The following is a 26892-nucleotide window of genomic DNA, read 5'->3' as shown; positions in this document are numbered from 1 at the left end:
TCTCTCTCTCTCTCTCTCTCTCTCTCTCTCTCTCTCTCTCTCTCTCTCTTTTTCTTGTCTTTCTCGTTGCCTCACGTTCGAGGATATCAATCCAACCTCGGCGTGTCTTCGTCTCTTCGCGAACACTCGGCCGGAACGGTGGATATCGCACGCTAATGATCGTTTAATGAGAAAGGAACGCGCGCGGGGCTCGCCTGCGCTGTGAAACTTCGGCCAATTACGACGATCCGGCCGTCCGTAATATCTCCGTGTACGTTTGTTAAGTCACATCGGCGGCGATCTTCTCTGATTATTCCTTGACGACATAATGATCGTCCATTAAGCGGATAAACCCTGTTTATTTAAGAGAAGTAACAAACGGTGCTTTTGCGCGACGCTTCGCGTAAACGCGCATATGTGTGCATCTTCTCAGGAGGATGCCTCGCCGTCGTCTCTCTCTTTCTCGCGAGAGAGTCCTCTTCGCTTTTTTCTCCCCTCTTTTGTTTCTTGTGGAAGATTATGTTTCCTCCGCGCGTGCGAGTCGAGTCTGTCGTCAACTGCAGCAGTCAAGCGCGCCTCTCTCGTCAGCGTATGATGCCGTCTGATCTCGAGTGCGTGTCGTCGTATTGTTCGCTGCTCAAACGGGAGCAAGCGCGCGTAATTAATGCGCTCCACGCCGGCGTGTATTATTAACGAGCGCGTGCGGCATTTCCCTTCGTTTCTCTCCCTTCCCGATCGAACTTGGCGAAGAAAGTCGATGCCCGTGTGTGCTGCGAGCTACAATGGTACTACAATAATTGTATGCAAATTTACTGTCAGGTAGAACTTTCACTATTGCTGAAGAGCCATCTGGAGATGGGACTCCGCTCTGTTCTCTCTTTCTCTCTCTCTCTCTCTCTCTCTCTCTCTCTCTCTCTCTCTTTCCCTTTCTCCCGGCGCGCGTTATACTCCGCTCAATTAAGAGAACTCGAACGTCAGCGGTATTTACCAACAGCTGTCGGCGCGCCGTCCGCTCGGTGCTTCGACATCTCGATCACGGCGACGAGGAGGAATCGCGAACGAGTCGTTCCAACGAGAGCCCGTCGTGATCACGAGCGAGCGGGCCCGCGCTTTTGCAGGCAATCACGCGTACGTCAATCACGCGGTGATAACTATCGCTACGATCCGCGGAACATTACTGCAAGTTGTTCAACCTGAGACCAGGCGAGGTGAGAAGGTTTCTCCTTCTCCCTTTCCCTCTTTCTCTATCTATCTGTCCGTCTATCTATCTATCCAGGCTCGATTGTATAATACGTGTTGTACCAGAGAAAAAAGGAAATGGAAAAAAGAGGCTCGTGAAATTCTGCCGCGTCAAGTTCGATCTACCACGACGACGACGGCGGCGACGTTGCGTCACGATATCGCCGGCGTCGTGTTGCATCCGCGCGATGCGTCAGCTTTCGAGCGAGTTTCGACGCTCGGTCGTTTACGGGCCGATCGGCTCGACTCGATCTCGCCTGTGCGCGCGTTCGAGTCTCCGCGCGATTCGCGCCCGGCGAGATCCGAGCGTCTCTCTCCCACTCGCATCAGCCGGAACTAAAGTAGCTCCGCTCGCCGAGACGACGAGGACGTCGGCGCGTAATTGAGCGGCGTCTCGTCGCACCGCGGATTTTCCTCGCGCCCGAACGGCGGCATCGCGCGCCGTCTCTCCTCACGTCATCCGCGTCGGGTCCTCCCGCTCTCTCGACGGACCTGGGAGTTTTTCCTCCTCGCTTCTGTGTCGTCCGGCGCGACGAGTTCTCCCCGGAGACCTACACAGCCGATGGATCAGGTGTCCCGCGACATTTGACTGCACGTTTGTAGTGAATGAGAAAACGCGCCGCGGGTAACCAGCGCCGAAAGTCACGTGGCAGGTTCTCTCGTTGCCTCGACCGGCCGGTGCCCCGGCTACCGTTCTCACAATCGATAGTCTGGCCGCTCGACCCGGCCCGATTTCACCACGGAATCGAGACGTAGATGGTGGCCGGTAGCGAGCGCGGCCAGGTAGGTACCTGCACGCCGATCGATTGCACGGCGGCGTGCAGGCATGCCGGTATTCTCTCTCCTTTTTCTCGAGCTCCCCTTCTCTGTTTCTCTCTCTTTCTCAGTCTCACGGGACCGGTGTTACTCGATCCTTCCGTAATAAATCACGTGTTCACGCGGAGGAGCGCGCGAGGATCCACCTTCTCGTCTCGCTGGCGACCCAGCTTCCGAGAACCTCCGGCCGTTGCTGCGTTACACACACCGCGGACGGAATATATCCCGATCGCGCAATATCCCGCAGTATCTCGCAACGGATAACAATCTCTCTCCTTCGCAAAGTCCCCCGCCGCTCGCACGCGTGGCGACGCGTGCGGATGAGCGCCGGAGAGCTACCGAAAACAACCACCACCACGACGACGACGACGACGACGACAACCACCACCACCACCACCACCACTACCACTTTCCGGAACTTCACACGGTGGTAGTAGGAGACGTCGACGTCCTGCGGCGAGGACACGATCGATCGATCGCACGCAGGCCACGTGGTCGTCCGGTGTCACGTGGGGGCGGAGAAGGAGCAGTATTAGTAGTAGTAGTGTAGTACAAGAAGAAGAAGAAAACGATGACGTCTCTCCCCTCGAGACGATTAACGCAGTCACCCGGGCGAAGGGCGGCGCGGGAGGGGCGGAAGGACGCGGCGGGAGTAAGCACCGACGCGCGAGGTCACTCGCGGAAAAGTCACCCGGTGGAAAGTCGCCGCGGCGCGCACTCTTTCGGATGGCCGCGTATTGGTCGAAGGTCGACGAGGACCGATCGGGCGACACCGCGTTGGCGCGCGCGCCTCTCGAGAATGGCCTAGAGGCGAAAAGAGGAAAGGATCTCTTCGAGTGGCGCCGCCCGCGGCAGGAGGGGGCAAGTGTTTCTCTCTCTCTCTCTCTCTCTCTCTCTCTCTCTCTCTCTCTCTCTCTCTCTCTCCTCCTCTCTTCGTCGCTCTCTCGCGCGCGCGGAGCAAGTGTTGGGACCGCGCGGCACGATACTGCCGAGCCGCTTGCTGGACCACCACCATCACCATCACCACCACCGCGTCCGAGCGACCATCGCCGCGGCACACTACCATCATCCCGAGCGCGTCCGCGCCGTCACCAACACCATCAACCGCGCCAGCTGTCGCGCTCTCCGTCTCGTTCCCTCGCGATACCGACACTCCGTCGACGCCGCTTCCGCACCCGCCAAGAGGAGCGCTCCTCGACCTCCGTTCCCCTTCCCGCCGCCGATGTTGCCTCTGCCCCCTTCCGCATCGTTTCCTCCTCCTCTCCTCGATCGCGAGCGTCGTCTCTGTTCGACCTGTCGAGAGACTAGACCCGGTTTTTCTCTCTCTCTCTCTCTCTCTCTCTCTCTCTCTCTCTCTCTCTTTCTCTCCCACCTCTCGAACACGTCGGAGTACGCGGCTACGCGGTACGTTCCGAGTTGGACCCAGACTCGGATCGGGATTTTCGCGTTTTCCTTTCGGTGAGACGTTTCCCCTCGATCTATACTCTACTCGCACCTATTCTCCTCGTCTTTTTCTTCTTCTTCGGTATCGCCATCATGTCCTATCTACCGCGCGATTCTCTTTTCCAGAAGCAATTTACGCCGTAAATAGATCCCGCCTGATCGAAACTAATTTTCTTCTTGCAGCCGACGAGGCTGCACCTCTTTCCGCGTTACGTCAGACGGAGAGGCGGGCGCGCGTGTGTGCTCCATGCGATATGCGTGTCTATCCGCCTTCTCGCGTTGTTCTTTTTCCTCTACGATCCCTCGCCCCTGCCCTCCTCCTGCTGCTCCCGCTCATTCTCATCGCGCGCCGTAGATATTCTACGTATCATCGCTCTTTACGGTAGCGCGCGCGCGTATCTCCGCAACAGGTATCGACGCCTTGTCCTTCCCCGATCGCAGATTGTTACCGGCGACGTACGATCTGTCAGCTCTCGCGCGCGCCCTGCACCGATCTAATCTAACGTTAGATCACTCTGGACCGGTCTCTCTCTCTCTCTCCTCTTTTTCCGTTTCATTATCGTCGTTAGCCGTTCTCCCAATTAGCCGCGCGCGCGCACGCTTCCGACACGTTGCGACGACGAGCGCCCAACTAATCAGAGTCCTCCGATGGCGCCGCGACAAAGTATAGCTCTTTTTTTCTCACTGACCGTTTTGTCATTAAAACGCAAGCAAGCCGCCAACTATTCATCCGCTCGATCGTTCGTGTTCCGCGAAACGATCGACGTCACGTGGAAATCGATCGCGCGTCACGCCGAGATAATGGAAGTGGATCGACGCAGCGGACGCGTAGCGCACACCACGTGGCCGAGGAGATCGGGTTCGTGTGTACAGCCAAAGAAATACAATCTCATTTTTAGCGGAATCCTCTTGCAGCGGATGTCTAACACAATTAATGACGCATCCTATGCATGGCCTCGCGAGAGAATTCTTGTGAAAACCAAAAGGAAAATATCCCGAGCACAATATTCTTAAAGCTGCAACAATTTTTATCTCTTGTCTACAGTACAAGTCTTGTCCTTGACAAAAGTTCCTCTCAGTAAGAAAACACTCCGCTTTGATTAAACATGTGTTCCTCTTGATTTAATGAGAAAGAAGAATACACTGAGAGAAGAGTTTACTTCTGCGAATAATCTTTTTATATCACACGTAAATTTTCAAGTATTTTTTCTCAGTGTGATATCTACTATGTTTCCAATAATTCACTTAGGATATTATGGGAGAAGAATATTTTTTTCAGTAAAAATTTTCACTTAGATTATGAGATTGCAGGAAATAGCAACTCTTTCGTTGGAATATTTCCCACTTTCGGGGTTTTGAAAGAATCCTTTTGAGGCCGCGATATAAGAGATATTCCGCTAAGGATGAGATCACTGATTTTTTCTGGATACATGCACATCGCGTGTACGTTGTACGTTGACGAAAATGCGAGACGGGGGGCGAAATGAGTGGCTCATTAGGAAAGAATGCAGCGCCGTGCGGCAATAAGCGACGCGGCGCAATTTCAACCGCAATAAACTCGTCTAGGATACAACGACGGCGGCGGTGTTCCTCCGCGTTTCTCCGCGCGCTGGACCCGCGTCGGATGCAAAAAGCGACGACGGGAACGTTAACGGGTTTTTAAGTGCGGCACGGATTGGTCGCGTAGTCGATCGCGGGAAGCAACACGGCTGTGCAAATACGGCCGATTCGGTGCTAATCGCATACTTTGTCACGATTTCATCAGTGAAAGGCGGAGTAGTCCTAGGTCGGAAGCTAAGCAGATGGCTTTTACGCCAAAAATGCCCCGCGAGCTTCGCCATCGTGCAACTTCGAAGCGTTTTCATAAAGTGACGGCATAATTTCAAAGCGAATCTCTCGCTTCGTAAAAAGAGAAGCAATGCAACGAAAGCACAGACGTATTTACAGCTGAAGACGAATCACTAATCGAGAATACGACAAATTGATGAAATGTTGAGTCAATAAGTGGGTAAGAGTAGTAAAACAGATAAAATGTAAAAGTGATAAATAATTTCCATTCAAATTGAGAGAACTTAATAAACTCTAATATGCTTACGATCCAAAGTAATTTCACGTTGCATGTTCAAAGAACGACACTGGTTATCATAAAGCGCGGTCTTTTTTCAAGGGCGTATTAGTCACTCTCAATTTTCATGCCAAGCACCGTCCGTCTTGCGGCTAACCACCTTCAAACAAACGGACAAAAATACCGTACGTAGAGGAGAACTATTTGGCCGAGGCAAGTTGGCAGAATTAATTATTTCTGCTGTCCTTTAACAGATTTCAGAATCAAGCAAGCATGAATTTTAAAGCCATCTTTGTTGTAAAAATCTTGCTTGCTTAATTTTGTAGAAAATATTAAAGATGAACGGTTTTATCGGCTTATCTCGGCAGGCAACTAGCCCCGGTCTCCCCTATCAGTTGGAGCAATGCTCATATATCGTGAGAAAGAGGCGAATAAACTGGAGGTAGCAAAGCTCACAATCTAATCACGCGGGCGCGCGAAATTCGTCACGACGACCGGCAATAACGGACGAAAATATTCGGGTCAGGTGAGTAGCAGCGCGCAACAGCGGGCCCCGCCGAATACGATTCACGAGAGGCCGGGCCCCCTTCGGCATACCAAGACAGATCATTTCTTCTCCTCCCTCTGTTTCTCCCTGCCGTTCCCCTTTTGCTTTATGCGCACCTGTCCAGACTGGACGGATGGTATTCCGATCTCGCGAGTGGACCCGGCGCCTCTTTCCCGACGAGTCGAACGTGAGGAACCAGAAGGCTTCTCTGCCTGCCCGGTTGCCCGCGTCGTTCCTTATTAGAGACTACGTCGTTGGTTCCTCCTCGTGAAACCCCATCTCGATCGGTGCAAGTGACATCGGGTAGTATTAAGAAATCCGCGAATCCCGTCGAGATTTTCGCCATCGCGTCCTCTCCTTCTCCTCTCTCCTGCACCCGTTTACTACCTACTTACTAGGAATCAATTAAACATTAACCCAAGTTCAAATCCTATTCAAAGAGTCAAGCTTAGGATAGCTTAAAGTTCAATCGACGTTGGTAGAAACGAGCAGCCGACAATATCACCTCGTACAGACCAGACGGCTGATTGGCGTCAAACTGATCAGGACCATGGGATAAATTTCTAGTCGCGCATTTCCTCTGGAACGTCTTATCGTCGCCGAGGATTCCTCCTTATCCATTCACATGCCTGCGACATTACTACCGAGAGAACAGCCGTGCACGTCGACCACGCGCGAAAGTAAGGAACCGCATGAGAGGCGGCAGAAAGGTCGAGGAAAGGGGGAAGGGAGGGAGGTAGGAAAAGCGACGCTCAAAGTTATCCAACGCGAAGAGGAGCGATGCGACCGACACATTTTTCAGATTATAACGGGCCCGTTCTCCCGATAATGCGAACACGTCGATCGCGCCGAAAGAGAGGACGACGATGGGGGAAGCGGGGAGGGAAGCGCCCTGGCATTCCCGGGAGAAATCTCGGAGCATATTTTCACGTCTATTCTGAGGGCGCGTCTCTGCCGGATGCAGATAGCGGCGGCCGTGTCGCCGGGATGTGGCGGCCACGTATGGGTGGCGCACAATATCCCCCTTGATGGTGAAGGCCATCCAACCTGCACGATACGATGTAATACTCCGCGTGGGATAATATATCGCCGTACAAATGGCACGAAACCCCGCGTACGTCCCGCCGCGCGTATACCTGTACGCTCGGTTTATCTCCGCTCGATTTTCGCGACGGGCTCGTCATTCTCGCCGGTCGGTCGGTCGGTGGCGTCGTCCCCGCGGTTAGACCTCGCACGGGTGAGATCGTCAACGAGCGAAACGGCCAGGAATTAGCGTGATCGTCCCCTCCGCACGGAGGATACTCTCTTAAAATCAATCAGTCAAACATCACTGAAAACAGTGAATACACACTGATTCGCAGTTATTCGCACTGATACGCTGAGAAAGAATTTACTAAATTTCAAAAAACGTTTGTTTGCACTGAGAGGAAAGACTGGTAACTATAACAAACTGCATTTAGTTACAGAAATTCGTTGAAACCTTAGTAACTAATACTAAATATGATAATAATTACCAAATATTTAATAGATCGGGAGTATGACGTAATTGCATTCACAGTAACATCAATTAAATAATTTAGTAATAGTTACTTAATGTTAAATATTTAATATGAAATATATTAGTTATGAACATATATTTGATAATTGTTATAAAATTGTTATATCCCATGTAATAAAAGATTCAGTAGGTACGAGTTCTATTTTGTTACCAATGTATGTTTTGTTGCAGCACAACGAAAAATTCATTCATTTGCAGTTATTACATCGTTTCAATATCTATTATTACAGATGGTTGGTTGAACCTACTAAACATTTTGTAACTATTACAAAATCGTTTATTTTGCTCAACTATTCAATAAGTTTTATTTACCAAATATATTCTGGAAGCAAATAAATTTTACTTCTGTCAAATAAATAATTTATTTTACAGAACTAAATGAATTAATAAGTATTGCCATAGCTTTGGCCCGCTATATTTACGTCTATCATTTAGTAATAGTAACCAAATTTTGATAATATTTACTAAATCCTTCTCTCAGTGTGGATACAACTGTGAACATATTTACTTAAATTAAATAATTATTTTCTTAAATCAAAAAGAATAAAATTTATATTTGAAACTTCATTTAATTTTAGAAAATAACTGCTTAATTTAAACAAATATGTTCACAGTTGTATCCGAACAAATGTTTTTTGAAATTTAGTAAATTTTTTTCTCAGTGTAGCACTGAAAGTGTTCAGTGCTATACTCATAACTGATCAGTGACTATTCACTGATTCACTTTAAGAGAGTAGTGAACATTGCTATGGAATTTTGTAGCCGAGACCCGCATTCTACGCTAATCGTTGATCATCCTTTCGTTTCATATTGCATTTATGCAGAGTGTCGATTTCACAATCTCTCTTAGAATATAAATTGAAATGAAAAAAGATCCAATATCGTTTTGCGAAAATCGCGATAATGATTGAGATATTAATTGCAGAAGACTTGTGAATAACCACGCGTGATATGGTAGATGATTTATTGTGGCGACGTCTGCTTGTACATTAAATCAAATTCAGCAAAAAAGTCCTCTACCATTTTGTAAAAAACCACGTAGATTTCTAATTATTAATTGAAGGAAATTGTTGCACGATTTTGCACTGTAATGCGATTTCTGACTACGATGTTAGCGCGTCTCGTTGAGTTACGTATAACTTATGATTAATTGTCAAATATAATTATACAAATTGTTATATGTTTTAAGGCACACCGTTATATAAGGCCGATAGAGGAGCGATGGAACGATGGTAAAGAACATACGCTTTCCGGATTACATTTATTTGCGTATCTGTCTGGTGATTGAACGATCGATTAAACCTTTGTGCAATCAATGGGAAATCATTGGCGGCAGGCAATGTATTAACGAGACGCGGTGATATCGCCGAGCCGATATCTGTTAAGAGAGGAGTTGCACACTCGGACTGATGAGTGTGGCCACGTATTCGTACGGTAGGCACTTGTCGCGCGCGCGGGCCCGTTGATAAATTTCCCGGTGCACCGGGTGTTATCGGGAGTTCATCGGTACGTTAGTCAAGCTGTCGAGTTTGTGGAAATAGGCCAGCCAGCGCGGACTTCTCTCCACGAGCGGTGCCGCGGTGAGTTACGTACAGGCGAGATTCCGCGGATTAAACACACAGGCTGACGCGGCGCGCTCAAATAGAGAGCGATCGATAACACGAGATAAATGCGAGCGTCGACTACTAGAAATTACGCTGCCAATTGCGTGTCGCCGGGCCCGACGTGGCGATCGCAATCAGCGACGGCCGGCCGCGCCGTCCATTCCTATTTCGCTTCTTATTCCCGCAAGCTCGACCAATGATAATGGTAGATAGGCGTGGTCTCTGCCGAGAGATTTGTTATTACAATCACGTTTCCGACCGCGTGATTTAGATTCCCGCCGAGAACGTCTACGAGCCGTATCGTCCTCCTCCTCCTCCTCCTCCTCCTCGTCGCCGCCGTTGTTCTCGGACAGACCGCCCCGTCGCGCACCTTCCACGAGGAATCGCCCTGATTTCCGTCAATCTCGATCCCCGCTTACGATTTCTTCCGAGGTATTTGCATTGCCATGCATTCGCATTGCGGGTACATCGCGTTCTCTTGTTTCTCTTATTAAAACACCGGCTTCGTCGACCGACTCGTTCATAGATCCAGAACTTATATTAAGGGGATGTTGAAACTGAAAACTTTACCGACGGAACATTGACATTTTTCTGCAAAATTTACATCGTATTAATTATACAGAATTATACAAATGTTTTTACGCAATGGAAGTATGTGCAAAACTAAATAAGAGCATTGCTCGATATGTGACGAAAACGAACAAAAAAATTTTTAATGTAAAATCTCAAGCTGTCAGTTAGCGTAATATTTGCCTAATCCAAAAGTTCCGCAGCTTGTACATACCGAAAGTGCGGATGCTTCAAACAGAAAAATATTTTTTCTCCGTGTAATCATTACTACTTATTTTTACCTAAAACTTGCATAAACTCATCTAAAACTTTGTCTAAGAATTACCTACAACTTACTTCCAGTGACATACTCTGTTCAGAGCTGAATGAAAGTTTTTCAGTTGAACTGTGATTACAGACATAAATATCGCATATAATTCGAGTAAGAAACTTGGATCCAACTCTGCATGAAAATCCGAATATTTCACATGAGACAAGTTTCAGGTAACAGCTATTAATACGGGCCGAAAACTTTTGCCTCAGGTGAGATACTCGAATTTAGAAATAGATGTGAGCCTTCTTCGCTAAGTCGATATTTAGCTGCAAAAAATCACCTCTAATTCTATACTCAAATCTGAGTACTTCAAGTTTCATGCGGGATCACGTGCAGATCATGACGCAAGTTACGATGAAGGGTAGAACAGATCAAACTGAGCAGGAAGCTTACTATTTTGCAAACGACCACGTAAAATTACTCGGCAAAAGTCTGCTGCGCGTGAGGGAAATTTGACTCGACTAATGACATTCCGCTAATCGTTGTTCGCTCCACTCGCTCGAATGATCGACACTTCCCGGTGGAGAACCGCGAACGAGGACGTGGAAAGACCTCCGCGCGAAGCAACGTTGGCACCCACGACGACCGCAAACTCACGACTCTGCGCGTTGCCGCGCAGCTCGACATAACGAGACCCGTCACGCGATCGATACTATGTCATAAAACATAGCCGCCCTCGTGAATAATAATGTATACGTTGGCATTCCGGATTCCGTCGCGGAACCGCGCGTAAATCGCCGGCGTAATCACCCACCGCGATTAGAACGCTCGCGCTGATTATTATTATCTCTGTCTCGCCTCGTGTTATTACGTCTGCGGCGCGCGACGTGTCCGCTGTCGTCGACAGGCCGCCAAAACGAAGCACTGAGTCCCCGGTGCGGATTGAATTTTCATTAACCGGTTTCACGATCTCGCTCGCGCCTCATCGGCTCGCGATCGTTTCTGCGCGGCGTCGCCGTCGCGTAATTGAATCTGGAGGAGATTTTCGACATGTTCGTTTCGAGCGCGATTTTTTCACACACGTACACGCAGGTGTCGGACAGCAGGTAGCTTGCGCGGATCGAGAGCCGCGAATCTTTCCGGAAAACAATCTCCAATAGTATCTCGCGCAATAGTACGTGGCGCGCCTCGCAAAACGATCATCACGACGACCACGACGACAACGACGACGATAACGAGAACGAGGAGGAGAAGAAGAAAGAGGAAGAGGAGGAGGAGGAGGAGGAGAATCATCTACTCGGCTATTAGGGCATGCAACATCATCCGAGATGGTTCGTTCCGAGTAAGACCGCTTGCGGTTTCGCGATCGAGAAGTGGTTGCCGACCGGCCCGGCAGTGAGCATCGCGAACGAGAGAACCACGATATCACGCTCGCTCGTAACGCATCCGCGCTTCGTTCTCGTTATTATCAGTTACTCTCTTTGCATTTCAATGTAATCGCGCGCCATAACGTGCCGTACCGTGTCGTGCCGCGGTCGAGAGCGTGGTAGGAGCGCGAGCGAACTGATAGAGCCTCGGCTTTAAGGTAGAAGGTACCGTCCAATCGATCGGCACTTAAAGACGAATCTGCCGACGGGGTGTAATCCGTCGCGCACGATTCGCACAAAGACGCTGCACCCTGTCGTCGCTCTCGCGACGAGGTTGGAGTTCTCGAGGTGGAGAACTCCGTGGCGGAATCCGCGAGGAACCACCTCGCGCTTGACTGTCCGTTGACCGTCCATTTCGCAAAATTTCACGACGAAACGTGACGTGACGCGACAGCTGCATAGTCAGTAGACTTGACGCGTGTCTTTCCTTTACGCGATAATATTATAATAACAAGGGGTTAGCGCTTGTCATCGCGATAGAGCAGAGCTTGCGAACCGCGCGTGAAATCTCGCGCGTCGTTTCGCGTAGTATCATGACAATCCCTGACCAACCCCGGCAGTCTCTAACGACAGGTTTGGATCGCGTTCTTCCAAAAATAAATTTCAAGATTAGATGAGGCATACATGAACTTGGAAGTGGTGGTTTTGTCTCTTTCTTTTCAAGCACTTAATCCTTACCTGGGCAAGCTGTAATTACGACGCAGTCGGGTAAAAATAAAAATATTTCTTAAAAATATCTCAAATATATATATTAATCTTTACAGTACTCGGTTTTTTTTATGGAGATAATATTAAAACATACAAAGTCATTAACCTTCTTACTAGAAGAAATTTAGAGATAAAGGACGAAATTCTCCAAAGTTTAAGAATTTTAATTCCTCTAATTTAAATTTTAAAATCCTCCTGAGATCATACATAAGAACGAAATTCTCTAGGATTTAGAGAATTCCGCTAAGGATAAGATAATATTTTTTGAACGCAAGAGCCTCAGTAATCGTTGATTCTGTCTTATCCAGTTCTTCTTATATTTTCCTTCTGATTTGCAAGAATACTGAGCAAATTATTGATGTTTCTTGTTCTGAAATTGCATGTGCACCATTTTCAGAAGCAACTCATATATAAAGAGCTCCTAAGAGCATTTCTCGATTGCCATATCAAAAGTCAAGATGATACAATTCACACGCGTGCTTTATCATTCACGCGCGCACGCTCTCTCTCTCTCTCTCTCTCTCTCTCTCTCTCTCTCTCTCTCTCTCTCTCTCTCTCTTTCTCTTTCTCTCTCACCGGTCACTTTATTTCCAGCGTCAATATTTACGGTAACTCGTACTTTCGAGTCGACGGGCGATCGTGCGCCGCGCCGTCGTTTTATTCCACGTTAATTCTTCAATAAACGCTCCGCGTACGCTTCGTTTTCATTGCTCGCTCCTCCGCGAGAAGAGGCGAGGTAAAATAAATTACGGGGTGGCGCGCAACGCAAACTTATTGTCGGGACCATCTCGAGCAGAGTGGTGTGCGTGCACCGTTCGTTCCCCGGAACGCAGGAACGACAGGACAAACATTAACGACGCGCGGTAAATGCGGTATGTCCGGCTACGTGCTAATATGATTTTACAACGCGAATGGCTTCTTACGGCGCGACTCTGTATTCTCCGGCGCGCGCAGTGAGCAATCGCCGTTGCGCGCGTTCACTCTTCAAAAACGCGGCCGTGAGGCAGAACGGGCTCTACACGTGGTGTGACGTGGTGAAACCGCGCCGGAAAAATGCCGCGAAAAACGTTTCCAGCAATGATCGAGTCGTAATCCACGGCTTGTAATCAATTATCGAGTTCAATCAACGCACGCAAATCTGCTCGACCAGTCTCGATCGTTATCTTCTCCCTGGATTAATTATCCTCCCCAAGTAAGGCAAAAGTACCACTACCTGGACACTAATAACATTGGTGCCTAACTCTGGACATTCTTATTGTTCTGGCCTTTAAATGCGAACGTTTAAACTTCCAATCTAGAATATCCACGGTCACCGTGTCCGACAATTAATGACACACCCGTTGTGTGCAGGTACAACTCATCAGATCGAGCGCAAAGTTCCTCTACCGCAGCAGACGGCTGCGTAAAATGTTGAGTTATCGACTAAAGAAGATTGACCAGTGTTATTAGTGCCCGGCACTTTTGCCTTGATAATTCCTCACGCTCTCCCGGCCGCGACGGATAATTATTATATATATTAGGACCTTAACTTAGTTTCCGCCCGCAAATGTTAGATGGCAATGCAAACAGTTCTAGTAGTCATTACTAACGAAACAGGTAGTTTGTGATTAATTTCGACATTTCTCGATAACATTCAGTCAGCATACACAATTATTTTCCTAAACAACAATTTCTTTTGCTTTGTGAAAAATGGAACGCGATAAAGTGTTTTTTCGACATGTGCTTTTGCACTATTTTGATTTGAAAAAAAGTGTAGCAGAAGTTCATCGATTACTTGAAGAAGGTTATGGTGATCGAGCTCCATCACATACAACATGTAAAGAGTGGTATAGACGATTCAAAAGTAATGATTTTGATGTCAATGACAAACCACGCTCAGGACAGCCAAAAAAATTCCAAGACGATGAATTGCTAGCATTATTGCATGAAAACTCGGCTCGAACGTTACAAGAACTTGGAAACGAGCTAGGAGTTACTGAAGCAGCTGTTTCCAAACGTTTACACGCCATGGGAAAGATCCAAAAGGAAGGAAGATGGGTACCACATGAATTGTCTGAAAGTGCCATTCACAACCGTTTCAATATCACGGTTTCGTTGCTTGCCAGGCAAAAAAAGAAGAGTTTTCTGTGGCGTATTGTGACTGGCGATGAAAAGTGGATCTACTACGACAATCCCAAACGCAAAAAATCATGGGTAGACCCAGGACAACCATCAACATCGCAGCCAAAACGGAACATCCACGGTCATAAGGTAATGCTTTGCATTTGGTGGGATCAGCAAGGAGTGCTGTACTACGAACTGCTGAAACCAAACGAAACTGTTACTGCCGATGTCTACAAATGTCAATTGAACAAATTGAATGATGAGCTGTTGCGAAAAAGACCAGCAATAGCGAGTAATAGGCGCAAAGTTATTCTCTTACACGATAACGCTCGGCCACACACTGGAAAAACCGTCAAAGAAACACTGACGCAGCTCGAATGGGAAACTCTTCCTCACCCAGCGTACTCACCAGACATAGCGCCTTCTGATTACCACTTGTTCAGATCGATGCAGCACGGCTTGAGTGGTACACGCTTCCGAAATGTTGAAGAAGTGCGAGAATGGGTGGACGAATGGATTGCTTCGAAACAAACATCGTTTTATCGAGATGGTATCGCCCAGTTGCCAGAAAGATGGCAAAAAGTTGTAGAAAGTGATGGAAAATACTTTCATTGAAATAATTTAAATAAATTTTTTACAATAAATGCTTTTTCTCAGTATTTTTTGGGCGGAAACTAAGTTAAGGTCCTAATACATTTTCCAGAGATTCTCTTTCTACACGTGTCTCCGCCACGTCTTCCTTCCGCGCGCGAACACGCTCGCGGACGTCGCGCGAAAAGTTTCCACGTATCCACCCGTGGCCCCCTCCCCCCTCTCTCCCTCTTTCTCTTTTTTTCACCTGCATACTGATCACTCCTCTCTTTCTCCTTCTTTTTTTCCCCGCGCCGAGATTCCGCTCGACTCGCGCTCGTTTGGTCCGGCCCAGCGTCAGGTCAACGCCCTAGTGACCAACGCACCTTGTTCCTCCGTCCGTTCATAACGCGTACGTGTACTCGCCCCGGCGAGTGTGCGTGTGTCTGCGTGATCTCGCCGTGGCTTCGCCGGTACCGGCGCGCGTACACGCACGCACGCACCGGCGGCTCACAATCTAGGGCAAGCGAGCAGATGCCGGAGCTCGGCTTTTTCTTCATCTACCTGCGGCGCGTCGGGAATCGAGCGAGATCCCGATCGAAAAAGTCCGTCCGTGGTATCGTCGCGATCCGATCGGGGGAAAGGGGGAAGATTTATGAATTCGGAGGTGAGTCGGTCGGCACGGCCGCCGGTCGCGGCTTCCGTCGGCTCATCTCGCTCGAATACTAAACATGCAAATTCGCCGGGGAGTTTACATGGGAATCGCTTGGGAATTGAGTTGTCGCGCGACAATCTCCCTCCGTCTCGTCTGCCGGCCGTCATTCGGCCGGCGGAGTTGCAAGCCGCTCGGTTGTCCTCGCGACAATTTCTCGCGAGACGTTCCATCGATCGGTGCACCATCATCCTGCACGTGTGGCGATTACGTGCGATTTTCTCGTGCGATCCCTCTCCTTGCGAGACGGCGGTCGGCGCGATCGCGAAACGAGCAGCGAGACGGTCGCGCACGCTTAGTCTCGCTCACTCCTTACTTCCTCCGCGGCGTCTCGCAGATCTCCGCGACACGTCGAGGAAGCCGAGATTGTCCCCGGACACGGCGCGGTGAAAAATGAATAATCGGTAATTGCCGCTGTGGATCGTGCGGCACGACGACGGGGACAGGAGGATGACGACGGCGGCGTTCGCGCGCTGAATCCCGCTCCCTCGAGGCTTTTAATTTCGATGGTATGCCGCGCCGGCTCCCCCGCGATTTCGAGATATCGTCGAGGGCGAGAGAGAAAGAGATACCACCCCGTCGCGATTACCCTGACCGATTATTTCCCGGCCGTTATTAGGGCAACCCCATACGCGCGCCGGGGAACGGAAAAAAGGGAACGTTATGGTTAGGGAAATTACGGCTCGGGATCGTAAGCGCACGCCTGCGTCGCGTGAATAGGTAGTATGAATAACTACAAATGTGTGAGCTCGTATAAGCGCGCGGAAGTGTGCACGGAGAGAATATTATAGATTGGTTTTCATATGAATTCTTTTCAAATTTACCGCAGTAAAATTGCAATTTTTATCATTTTAAATTTTTTACCGCAGTAGTTTCTAACAGTGTCGGGCGCGATTAATTGATTAAAGATTCCTTTGACTAAAAAGAAATTCAATTATCAAAATTAATCATTAGATTTATACAAAGCATCTGACAATTTTTTACACACCCGTTGTATGCACTGGTGGAACTCATCAGAGCACATTCCTCTCCCATTTCGTAAACGACCACGTGAAATTTTTAGTTATTAATTAAAGAAGACTGACGAATAATCACACGCGATAGAGGAGAGCTTCAACAGCAACGCCGTCGTTTGTAGATTAAGTCGAATTTAAAAAATCCACTACCATTTTGCAAATGGCCATGTCGGTTTTTCGTTATTAATTAAAGAAGACCGGTTAATTGAATAATTGTTAGATACCTTTTATAAATAGACACCTAGGCACCTTGTATAAAATTGCAAATGATTTCATCGTTTGATGAAATTAATTATGAATCAAACTGATTGTACACTGATTAATAAATAACTTCATCAATAGATTCAAATTATTCGTCATCACGTATATGACGATTAATTAATTTTGTTTGTCGGTTTGCCCATTATTTTAATCAAAAGGGATTTTACTCAATCAATGCCTAACACTAGCAGGAATAGACTATCTGTCTTGCTAAGGAATTTTGCTAGAAATAGTACGATTTTTAGTAGCGCATTTCCATTCATTCCAATTCAAAGTATAAACAGCACATATTACAAAATCCCACAGTAATTTTTGTTATAAAATTTCTCCTCTGTGTACAGGAGTGAACGGACAGTGGATTAACTGAAGGTGCGTATCGTCGATGGGTTTGTGCTGTCGAATTGCGCCAAGTCGTACGTTTTTCTTTTCTTTCTATTGCGACGACGGGCGAGTTTTCATACGCACATCACTAAATAGGGGAGCACCGGGAGCAAAGCACTTTTTTCTTTCAGTTTTGCATATGTGTCACGTGTATCTTGATAGGGAAAAAAGGGCGACTTATCCCATGGACTCGTGGAGAATACGCGTTATGCGTATCTCTTTGCGTCGCGTTCTTTTCTCTGTCTGTCTTTCTTTTTTATCATTCATATAAAAGCACGTCGCGTAGTGGTACAGCTAATAAATCCTCGTTGCCTCGTGCTTGTAATTAAACGAACGTTCACACAAAGTTCCCTTGAAATCTGAAGCTTTTAGCGACGAATAAAAGAGTTGTCGCGAAAGGGATTTAATTATTTGCGTGACATTTAATTACGCGGAGAGCAGCGCGCGGGATCGCAATTAATAAAGTCCCTACTCTCTTAAAGTGAATCAGTGAAACATCATCGAAAGCAGTAAATACACATTGATTTGTAGCTATAAGTACAGCACTGAAACTGCTCAGTGCTATACTTATAACTGATATCAGTAACTATTCACCATGTAGTATGCATGGACCCCGCATACGGCCAGAAAAGTGAAACCAACATGTAGAAAAAGACTACAGACATAATATACATAGACTCCGCATACAGTCAGAAAAGAGAAGCCAATACACGCAAAAAAATGATTTAGTAATATCAGCTAAACCGCGGTAGCTGATTCAAACTTAGTCAAAAGGCTAATCGTTTAGCTGTCACTGTTAAGAATTGGCTATGATAGCTAAGATGCATTCGCTATGAAATACAAATATATTAAGTGACATTAAAAATGCACATTATTTCAAGTAGCTAAGAAAATGGCAGTTATTCCTAAATTTCTTATCGTATGCATATATTAAAGAAGTTTGCCGTACAGCTACAAGCATTTGTTACAGTCATTTATTTCTAGCAGCTAATATTTCTCGCTGTAGCGCCTAAATTTAACAGCGAATAAATTTAGCTTCGGTATCGACATTAGCTGTTTATTTCAGTGACACATCTTATCTGCCACAGCTATTTTTTAGCTTTGGAAGCTAGTTCTTTTTTTGCGTGTATATATAGCCCCTTTGTTCTCTGTCTCTTTTTACACAAAGTGCAATAAAAAGTAAGACTTTTACTTGCCAGTTTAGTCGGGATGCTGTTGCGCTCTATAATATTATGGAAACGAGAAATGAATGCACGTGCAACAAAAAAGTGGCAAAATAGGAGGAAAACTATAGCCCCTCTATTCTAGCTCTCTTTCTAGATGTTGGCTTCACTCTATTAGACGACAAAGCATAGGGCATTCGGAGTCTATGTATGTCATATACCATGTCCATGCTATTCACTCATTCACTTTAAGAGAGTACGCGACCTTACGGAAATCATCTTCTGATCTCGCCTTTCCTTGTCCTCTCGCGCGGATATGTCGATTCCACGATCAATTGATTAAGTACAATTATTATTATATATACATAAATAAATAAATCATTATATGGTAATTGATAAACAAAAGATTTCGCAGCTCATTCTCCTAATTTCTGCGAGTGAAATTTCACTCGAAAAGTTTTCATTACAGAACAGATCATCTTTAACGTTACGTGGGTCTTGAATACAAAACCAAAGTTGCGTATGCAACTTGTAGAAATTCCACTTGGAAAGGACTCAACGAAGGAGGTCGACAAATGCGCGCTGATCGCAGCAAATATTCCCTCGTCGATTGTGACAGCACGTTGTCGAGAGCAATGTTGCGCATTAGTCGATTAAAATGTTCGTTAATGTAATCGTAAAATATTAGCTGGCTAAAATAATTATCGACTAAAATAATCCGTCGAAAAATAAAATTAATTAATCGTAATATGTAGAAGCGCAAACAAATTAATCGATTGATGAAATCAATTATCAATCTTTAATGTGATTAATTGTACACTGATTAATAATTAATTTCATTAACAGATTAATTTATTCGCGTTTTTACATATGATGATTGATTTGTTTTTATTATTGTGATTCACGGCTTATTTTAATATAAATAAAATAAATATAAATTTTGTAATCAATTAATGCGCAACACTGACTCAAATAATTCAAACGAGGCGGCGAACATTCCCGAATCGAAATTTTAATTCTACATTAGTTTTGCAAATTTCGTCAAACTTGCAGGACCAATGAAGAATATTGAAATATTTCGTAAAAGATCATTGTCCCATCTTGATATAAACAGTTACTTATTACCGTTTTCTCTGTGTTGAGTCTCAAAGAAAAACTCATTTCAAAATTGCTAAATATTTGATTATCTCTGTACATCGTCTATATTTTATTTTTATTCTTAATTTCAGTCAACAATGTATTCATTGCGTAATTTACCAGTTGTACATAGAGTATTCGTGAGATAAGCAAATATTAAATAATTTAATAAAGATCAAGGTACAAAGGGATAAAAGAAACAGCACACTTTTATTCCCATAATCTTTTTTTCTCGACGAAAGTCTCAATGAGACTTAGCTCCTAAAAGAGCTGATAAAAAGCTGAAAGAGGCAAATATGACAGTTAGGTGTCCAATAATGCTGTGTTTGTTGACAGAAATTGAAGTGTTTACTAATGATAGATTTCCGGTACAATAAGGATAAATCAGAAAAAAGCGTTGGCAAATGTAAAGAAGATCGACTCAAAGCATTATTAGACGTAAAAATTAGCATTTGCGAGATTGAAATTCAATTCCAAGGCCGGTATTCACAGTTGCATCTATTATTCATGATCTTTGATTGGGAACATAATTAATTACGTATTCGTATTCATGGGCCACTATTCATTATGGATCAATGTTTTTCATATAAAATAATTTAATAAATGCTCAGAATCTATAGGTTGCTATAATTATTTATCAAATGATAACTCTCTCTCTTTCTCTAACTATGAATATCGGCCTAAATTTCGACTCGGGTATTCCTTATCGCCGACAAGTTCATCAAACGTTAAACACGAAAACCTGCTGTATAATAAATCACTTGACACACCTTGCAAATGTACGACGTAGCGCTGTCCGGATCCCGACGTCCTGCGTCCTGCCTTCCGAACCCAACGTCCTGGCTGCTCCTTCGTAGCACTGACCCGAACACTGATACTAACACTCGCGTGGATAAAATTCGATCAAAAATACACGTGCTAAATAACGCGATGCCGACGAAGTCTCACGCAACTATTACAGGCCGACGAAATATTCCGATCACCCGAAAGAATTATGAACGACGTACTGATTACGCGCACTCCGCGATATGTGCGTCTCGCTCGCCGGCCCGAAACGTAATATTGACTCGGAAAAGTGCGCGATACGCGAAAGTATGCGCGGCCGCCTTGAAGGTTCCGAGTGTTTTGATTGTTGTGATCATTCGGCTCTTATCGACGAGCGGTTGGGACGTGTTTACGTTTCATTGTGTCGGTCTTTCGCGCGTCGTTTTTTTCCCCCAACCGACCGTTATGACGTTACGCTTCACGCGACAAGTGTTTTGATGGCTTTCGGAAATATCTAATCGAATTCTCGTCGGCACCACGTTAATCAACATGCGCTTTTTCGATCGAACTGCATTCTCACGAGGGTCAATGCCATGAGTAGACAAGAGGGAGGATGCAGGACGCTGGCAGCGATATTCTCAAAGTTTCTTCAAGTAAAATTTCACTCGGAAAGTAAAGCGACCGTTGGGAACTCTCGAGTTCCACTCGAAATTGAAGAATGAATCTAATATACTCCTTCACTGGGACAGGGGCGTATTCCTAATTTATCTAATTATTTAGTTGATCAAATTATCTAATTGATCGAAATATTCGCTCAGATAGAATCAGAATCCACTCTAAGCTTAGCGAAACATTTCGAGTGGCAGTATTTTCATTGTTGACTTGTCAAGTAAACCCTATTCAAAAGGTACACTCCGATTTCTTTCTAATTTGGTACAAATGTCGAAGTACAAAAAATATTTAAGTCATATTTTTTCATTTTGGTCCACTTTGAGTTTCACGGGCAGTTTATAGTTTTTTAATATTCTTACTCCTATCATCAATAAGTACAACAAAAATGTGTAAGAAATAAAATTGAATACAAGATACTGTTAAATAATTTTAACAAAATCGTTATAGCTAAGACACGAACCATTCTAAATTTCTTTAGCCGAGATTCCAACCGAAATATTTCAAATCTATGCTAAATTAGTAAAAAATAATTCAAATCTCGGCCAAACCGAAATCTGGCAATTTTAATTAAAATTTTAACAAAATCGGCATAGCTGAGACACGAACCATTCTAAATTTCTTTAGCCGAGATTCCAACCGAAATATTTCAAATCTATGCTAAATTAGTAAAAAATAATTCAAATCTCGGCCAAACCGAAATCTGGCAATTTTAATTAAAATTTTAACAAAATCGGCATAGCTGAGACACGAACCATTCTAAATTTCTTTAGCCGAGATTCCAACCGAAATATTTCAAATCTATGCTAAATTAGTAAAAAATAATTCAAATCTCGGCCAAACCGAAATCTGGCAATTTTAATTAAAATTTTAACAAAATCGGCATAGCTGAGACACGAACCATTCTAAATTTCTTTAGCCGAGATTCCAACCGAAATATTTCAAATCTATGCTAAATTAGTAAAAAATAATTCAAATCTCGGCCAAACCGAAATCTGGCAATTTTAATTAAAATTTTAACAAAATCGGCATAGCTGAGACACGAACCATTCTAAATTTCTTTAGCCGAGATTCCAACCGAAATATTTCAAATCTATGCTAAATTAGTAAAAAATAATTCAAATCTCGGCCAAACCGAAATCTGGCAATTTTAATTAAAATTTTAACAAAATCGGCATAGCTGAGACACGAACCATTCTAAATTTCTTTAGCCAAAATTCCAACCGAAATATTTCAAATCTGTGCTAAATTAACCAAAATGGTTCGAATCTTGGCTAAACCGAGAAATTATTTGTATAATTTTTTTCAACTTTTTACATGTTTTGTTTAAACATTTTATTATTTATACAAATAATTTTACACATTTGACTTCATATTCATAATCAGCAAATCAAAAACGCCTATATCTTGTATTCAATTTTATTTCTTATGCATTTTTGTTGCACTTGTTGATTACAGGAGTGAGAACATTAAAAATCTATAAACTGGCCGTGAAACTCAAAGTGGGCCAAAATGAAAAAATATGACCTAATATTTTTTGTACTTCTACATTTGTGCCAAATTAAAAAGAAATCGGAGTGTAACTTTTGGGTAGGTTTATTTGTGAGAACACTGCCACTCGTTTTGAATGAGGTTCCACTTCAAGAAATTTAGAGAGCACTTCGTATATATTTTTAAACGTATCAGACAGCACGGTAGTGCTGCAGCTCCAATAAATAATTAATATATATTTCATACATGTACATTTTCCAAAACGCCAATAAAAGAAATAAATAACAAAGAGATCATGCGAATAAAAAATTTGTATTCTTTTACTTATCTTTCTATACTTATATATATTTTAAAACAATCGAATGTCAAATAATCCTAAAGTCCTTTTCAAAGACAGTGCAACAAACGGAAATTGGCATTAAGTAACCATTTGTCGCATCAAGGCGGGACAATAGACCGCACAGCGTCCTCCAGGTTCGACGGAATTCGCAGGGCTAACGTGGAACCAAGATTCCGGCTCGGGTCACCCGTTTGCACGGCAATTATACATCGTGGCGCTCAATGAGCTCCGGAGACCGAACTCTCGGCGTCGCTAATAACGCGGTAGCCATTCAGATCGGATGTAGTTCAGCTAGAGAATCGCGCGAGCGAGACCGGCGGCATGATTAATGCATGAGAGACACATTTTTTGAGGAGCGACACCGCCCCGCGGCCGGCCGCGACAGGCGGGACTTTCTAACCGGCTGACAAGGTGAAATATTTGATTGTACGCGCTCCTTTTTCAGGATCGGTGATCGACGACAGAGGTGACACGTCGTGAAAAAGAAAAGGAGCACCGCTCCGGCTCGCCCCGGCTGGGAGCCTTGATTCGCTTGAAGCGCGCGGGCGCCGGTTCTAATTTAGTTGGCGACTCGCCTCTTTTTTCGCTCGCGAATCGCAAGTAGCTGACTTCTGAATCGCGACGGAGAGGGTACGCGGAACCGCCTCGTACGTTTGTCCTCTCCTCCTTTCGAAAAAAAGAGAGCTTGGGACAGTATTAGAGTTTCCTCGGGGGAAATTAGCGATTTCTACGCGCGATTATGCCGTTTCTCAATATGCGATGCAGACCGTGGATGCTCGTGGAATTTATTGGCGACCGTGGATGCGCTGAGTTCTTCTTCGGGTCATACGCGGAGAGCACGCGAGCGATATAACGCATGCGAGCCCCGATTCGAGTCGGTCTCCAGGCTCGGTGCTACGGTCTCGTCAAAGGGATTTCGTGCTCGTGCGTGGATGCACGCGGCCTGGATGTCATTACGGCCGAATCGCTCGTTTCTTGCGAGCAACGCCACGTGGTCAAGCGCAGAATCCTATTTTCCGGCGAAGCGAAGGGGCGATTTTTGCAGCAAAAACAGAGCGCAAATTATCGCGCGTGCCTAACGCTTTTAATTGGCAACAAACATTACCTATTATCTCCGTGTCTCCAGCCCTTCTACTCTCTTTATTTCCATTATCCCGCTAGCCTCTCCTTTCCTCCGAAACCTCGGTTGTTGCTACGTAAGCGATAAAGCTTTCATCGGCTTTCCATTTTGGGAGCGACGCGTGTGCTCATTCTATGCGCGACCAGCTCGCACAGACGCGAATTCGCACAGCGACTCCACTCCACATGACGCGGATCCGCCGCGTAACGTAAACGCCAGATCATAATTACGCGACGAGATTTAATCGAAATGCTCCGGGCTAATTAAAAATTCCTCGCTCCGCGCGCGGTCTCTATCAATAAAGAGATAGCATCGCCGCGGTAACGGTAGAAAATATCTCGGGCCTTACACCGCGGCGCACGCGGAGAAAAAGGAGAAGAAGAAGGTGGAGGTGGCGGTGGCGGTGGTGGTGATGGAGGAGGAAGAGTAGGAGGACGAGGAGGGATCTGCGCCAGTATCTGCACGTAAATCTCGAGAGCTGTCCGACGCGACATCGTCCGATGCGACCAACAATTGGCCGTTCTTCGGCGCATCGGTATCGCCGGTAAGGTGCAACTCAATCCACGTTGAGTTAGTTCATTGTACGGCGAAGAATCCGCCGTCGGTGGAGGTACGAGGAGTGGAAGCTCCTTCCTTCCTGGACGGAGCACAATGCATCGGGGGGTCGCGATAGGCCCGCGTAATCTGCACGGCTACGACGTGCACGTATGTGTACGTACGTGCACGCCGATATACGCGTCACATACGCCATATCCCGTTGTGTATCGTACATTTGGGGCCTCCCCAAAGCTAAAACGTCGTTTATCTCGGGTGATGCATAGGTACTTTCGCTCGCTTTCCTTCGAAAAGGCGATTCATCAATAGAGAGATAAAATTTACAATGTTGTACAGTGAGTTGCAAAGTGATTCAGAGACGATGACGCTAGGAACTCAACAAACTGTCAAAATTGAAAGTTATTAAAGTGGGTGTGTAAATGAGGTTGCCTAATAATTATATTATTAATTATTACTACTTATCACTTGATATTCTTTCATGTTATTAATTATATTGTTATTGCGTAAGTCCATCAGTAATGATTCTCAATTTTGACAGCTTGGCAAATTCCCAACTTCATTATGTCTGAACTGTTTCGCAATCCACTGTACACGCATTATAGACACGCCTTTTCATAACGAATGAGAAATATTTCTTTAACGTGGTTCTAAAATAGAGGAGAACCAACTTGCTTTGAATGTGTGATCAGAGTGATACGTTAATTAATCGTAAACTCGAACAAAGACAGAAGAGAAGCGAGAGAGAGAGAGAGAGAGAGAGAGAGAGAGAGAGAGAAAGAGATTCAAGATCGACATATATTACTAGTCTTATCGTTTCGTCTCGCGAGTAGCGCGATGTACGGTGAATTGCCTCATTAAATGTTTCGCCTCTTAACTTTGTATGTATCTCTCTTCGCCGAATGACTAACGTTACTAACGCTCGGACAAAAATCATGATATCTCTCTTCGCCTGTGCCTAGCATCTGTACTCGACGAAAGAAGCGGCACCGGATTGCAAGGGGCACAATAGTCACGAGTGATTTGCATGTTGGACTTACCGCTGATGCAGTGATCGTCGATCATTAATAACGAGCGAGGTATGTGATGCGCTTAATCGGGAATCAAACGAGAGTCCGCTGTTATAATCTTGTTACAGCTCAGAAAGGAGCCGCTCAACCGCACTTGAATCGCATGCCGAATCTCTTTGTATTCTGCGAATGAGATGAGGTCGATTCGAAATTATGGAGGGAAACCGACATTTTGCACGCCGTATTCGTATACTCTGAGCGATCAATTCGCGAAGATATCTTGCCGTCCGTTCGAACACATGCGTGCCACTGAAAATTTCGAAGAGAGAGGGATAGAGTGGTATATATAATCCGATCCTATATGCGAGATCGACTTGAGTTCCTTCCGAAATGTTGCGATGTGTACGGGGAGAATGTATATGGGGAGAATTTTTAAATAAAAACAAGATAACCGAGGGATAGATCGATATTCTGCAGTAATTCACTATCTTTTAATTTCGTATGTGTCTTGTATTTTAAGAACTAAAAGGTGCTATTGAAACACTTGTGTTGCGCAATTCACTATGTTTTTAATAAAATTTACTATATTGTTTAACAAAAGAGACCTGATAATTTATTTCTGAATTACTAAAAATACATTGTAAAGTTGAGATGAATTTATATGAAAAAACGACTAGAATACTTAGACACAACACCGAGCATCAGTTACATTACATCTGCGTTATGATTTCGCATTCAACAATATAAATGCGATACATCATGTGCTGTACATTACATTTACATTAGTGAATGCGAAATTATAAAACAGATGTGAAGCAACTGATGCTCGACGTTGACTGGGTATTCTCTCCGCGTGAGTTAGGCAGCAACTTCAGATGAGTTTGAGGCGAGCTCAGGTAGAAAATTCGACTGCGAATATCACTCATAGAATGCGAATCGATCGAGAGACAAGATGCGCGATTCACTTTGAGCAGGAAAAGATTTGTATGCCTCTTTCTCGAGTGCAAATCACGACGGCCGAAATTGGCGCGAACATCACAGCGCGCCATTTTCTGGTCGATAAGGGTAGCTTCGATTGGTACGTTACTCGCGGGAACAGATGCTAGAGTCACCTGCTGAGAAATGGCGCATAATATCCGTTGTTACCGTTGCATCTTCCTACGCAGTACAGAGACCTTGCTTACCGACTATATTACCGACTACTAAAGATCAGCCGGCGAGCTTCCGACGCGAAGATATAGAGTTCTCCTACTGTCTCCCACATCCGAGTGAATTACTTGGCGGCGGTGACGAAGGGCGACTGTGTTTCGCGCAAGGAAAAAAGGTATGTCGCAAATTGCCCTTCATCCTACCTCCTTTCCTCCGCTCTCTTCGTCTCTTTCCCCCCCCCCCC

The 26892-nt window shown here is 45.3% G+C and overlaps 1 protein-coding gene and 1 long non-coding RNA gene across 2 annotated transcripts in view; one reads left to right on the top strand and one right to left on the bottom strand.

The window, feature by feature from the left end:
• Window positions 1–26892, bottom strand: part of LOC116845066 (transcription factor AP-2-epsilon) — a 188424-nt gene that overhangs the window by 124338 nt on the left and 37194 nt on the right. The window lies entirely within an intron of this gene.
• Window positions 24397–25979, top strand: LOC116845186. The gene is made up of 3 exons (XR_004378209.1): window positions 24397–24481; window positions 25452–25568; window positions 25628–25979. It is a non-coding gene; the product is annotated as an uncharacterized LOC116845186 (long non-coding RNA).

The sequence above is a fragment of the Odontomachus brunneus genome, unplaced genomic scaffold (genome assembly GCF_010583005.1).
Source record: "Odontomachus brunneus isolate Ranch 3 - 2012 unplaced genomic scaffold, Obru_v1 Obru_scaffold_004, whole genome shotgun sequence".
Taxonomy (NCBI): domain Eukaryota; kingdom Metazoa; phylum Arthropoda; class Insecta; order Hymenoptera; family Formicidae; genus Odontomachus; species Odontomachus brunneus.
Note: the sequence above shows the minus strand (reverse complement) of the source record. Positions and strands in the feature narration are given on the sequence as shown.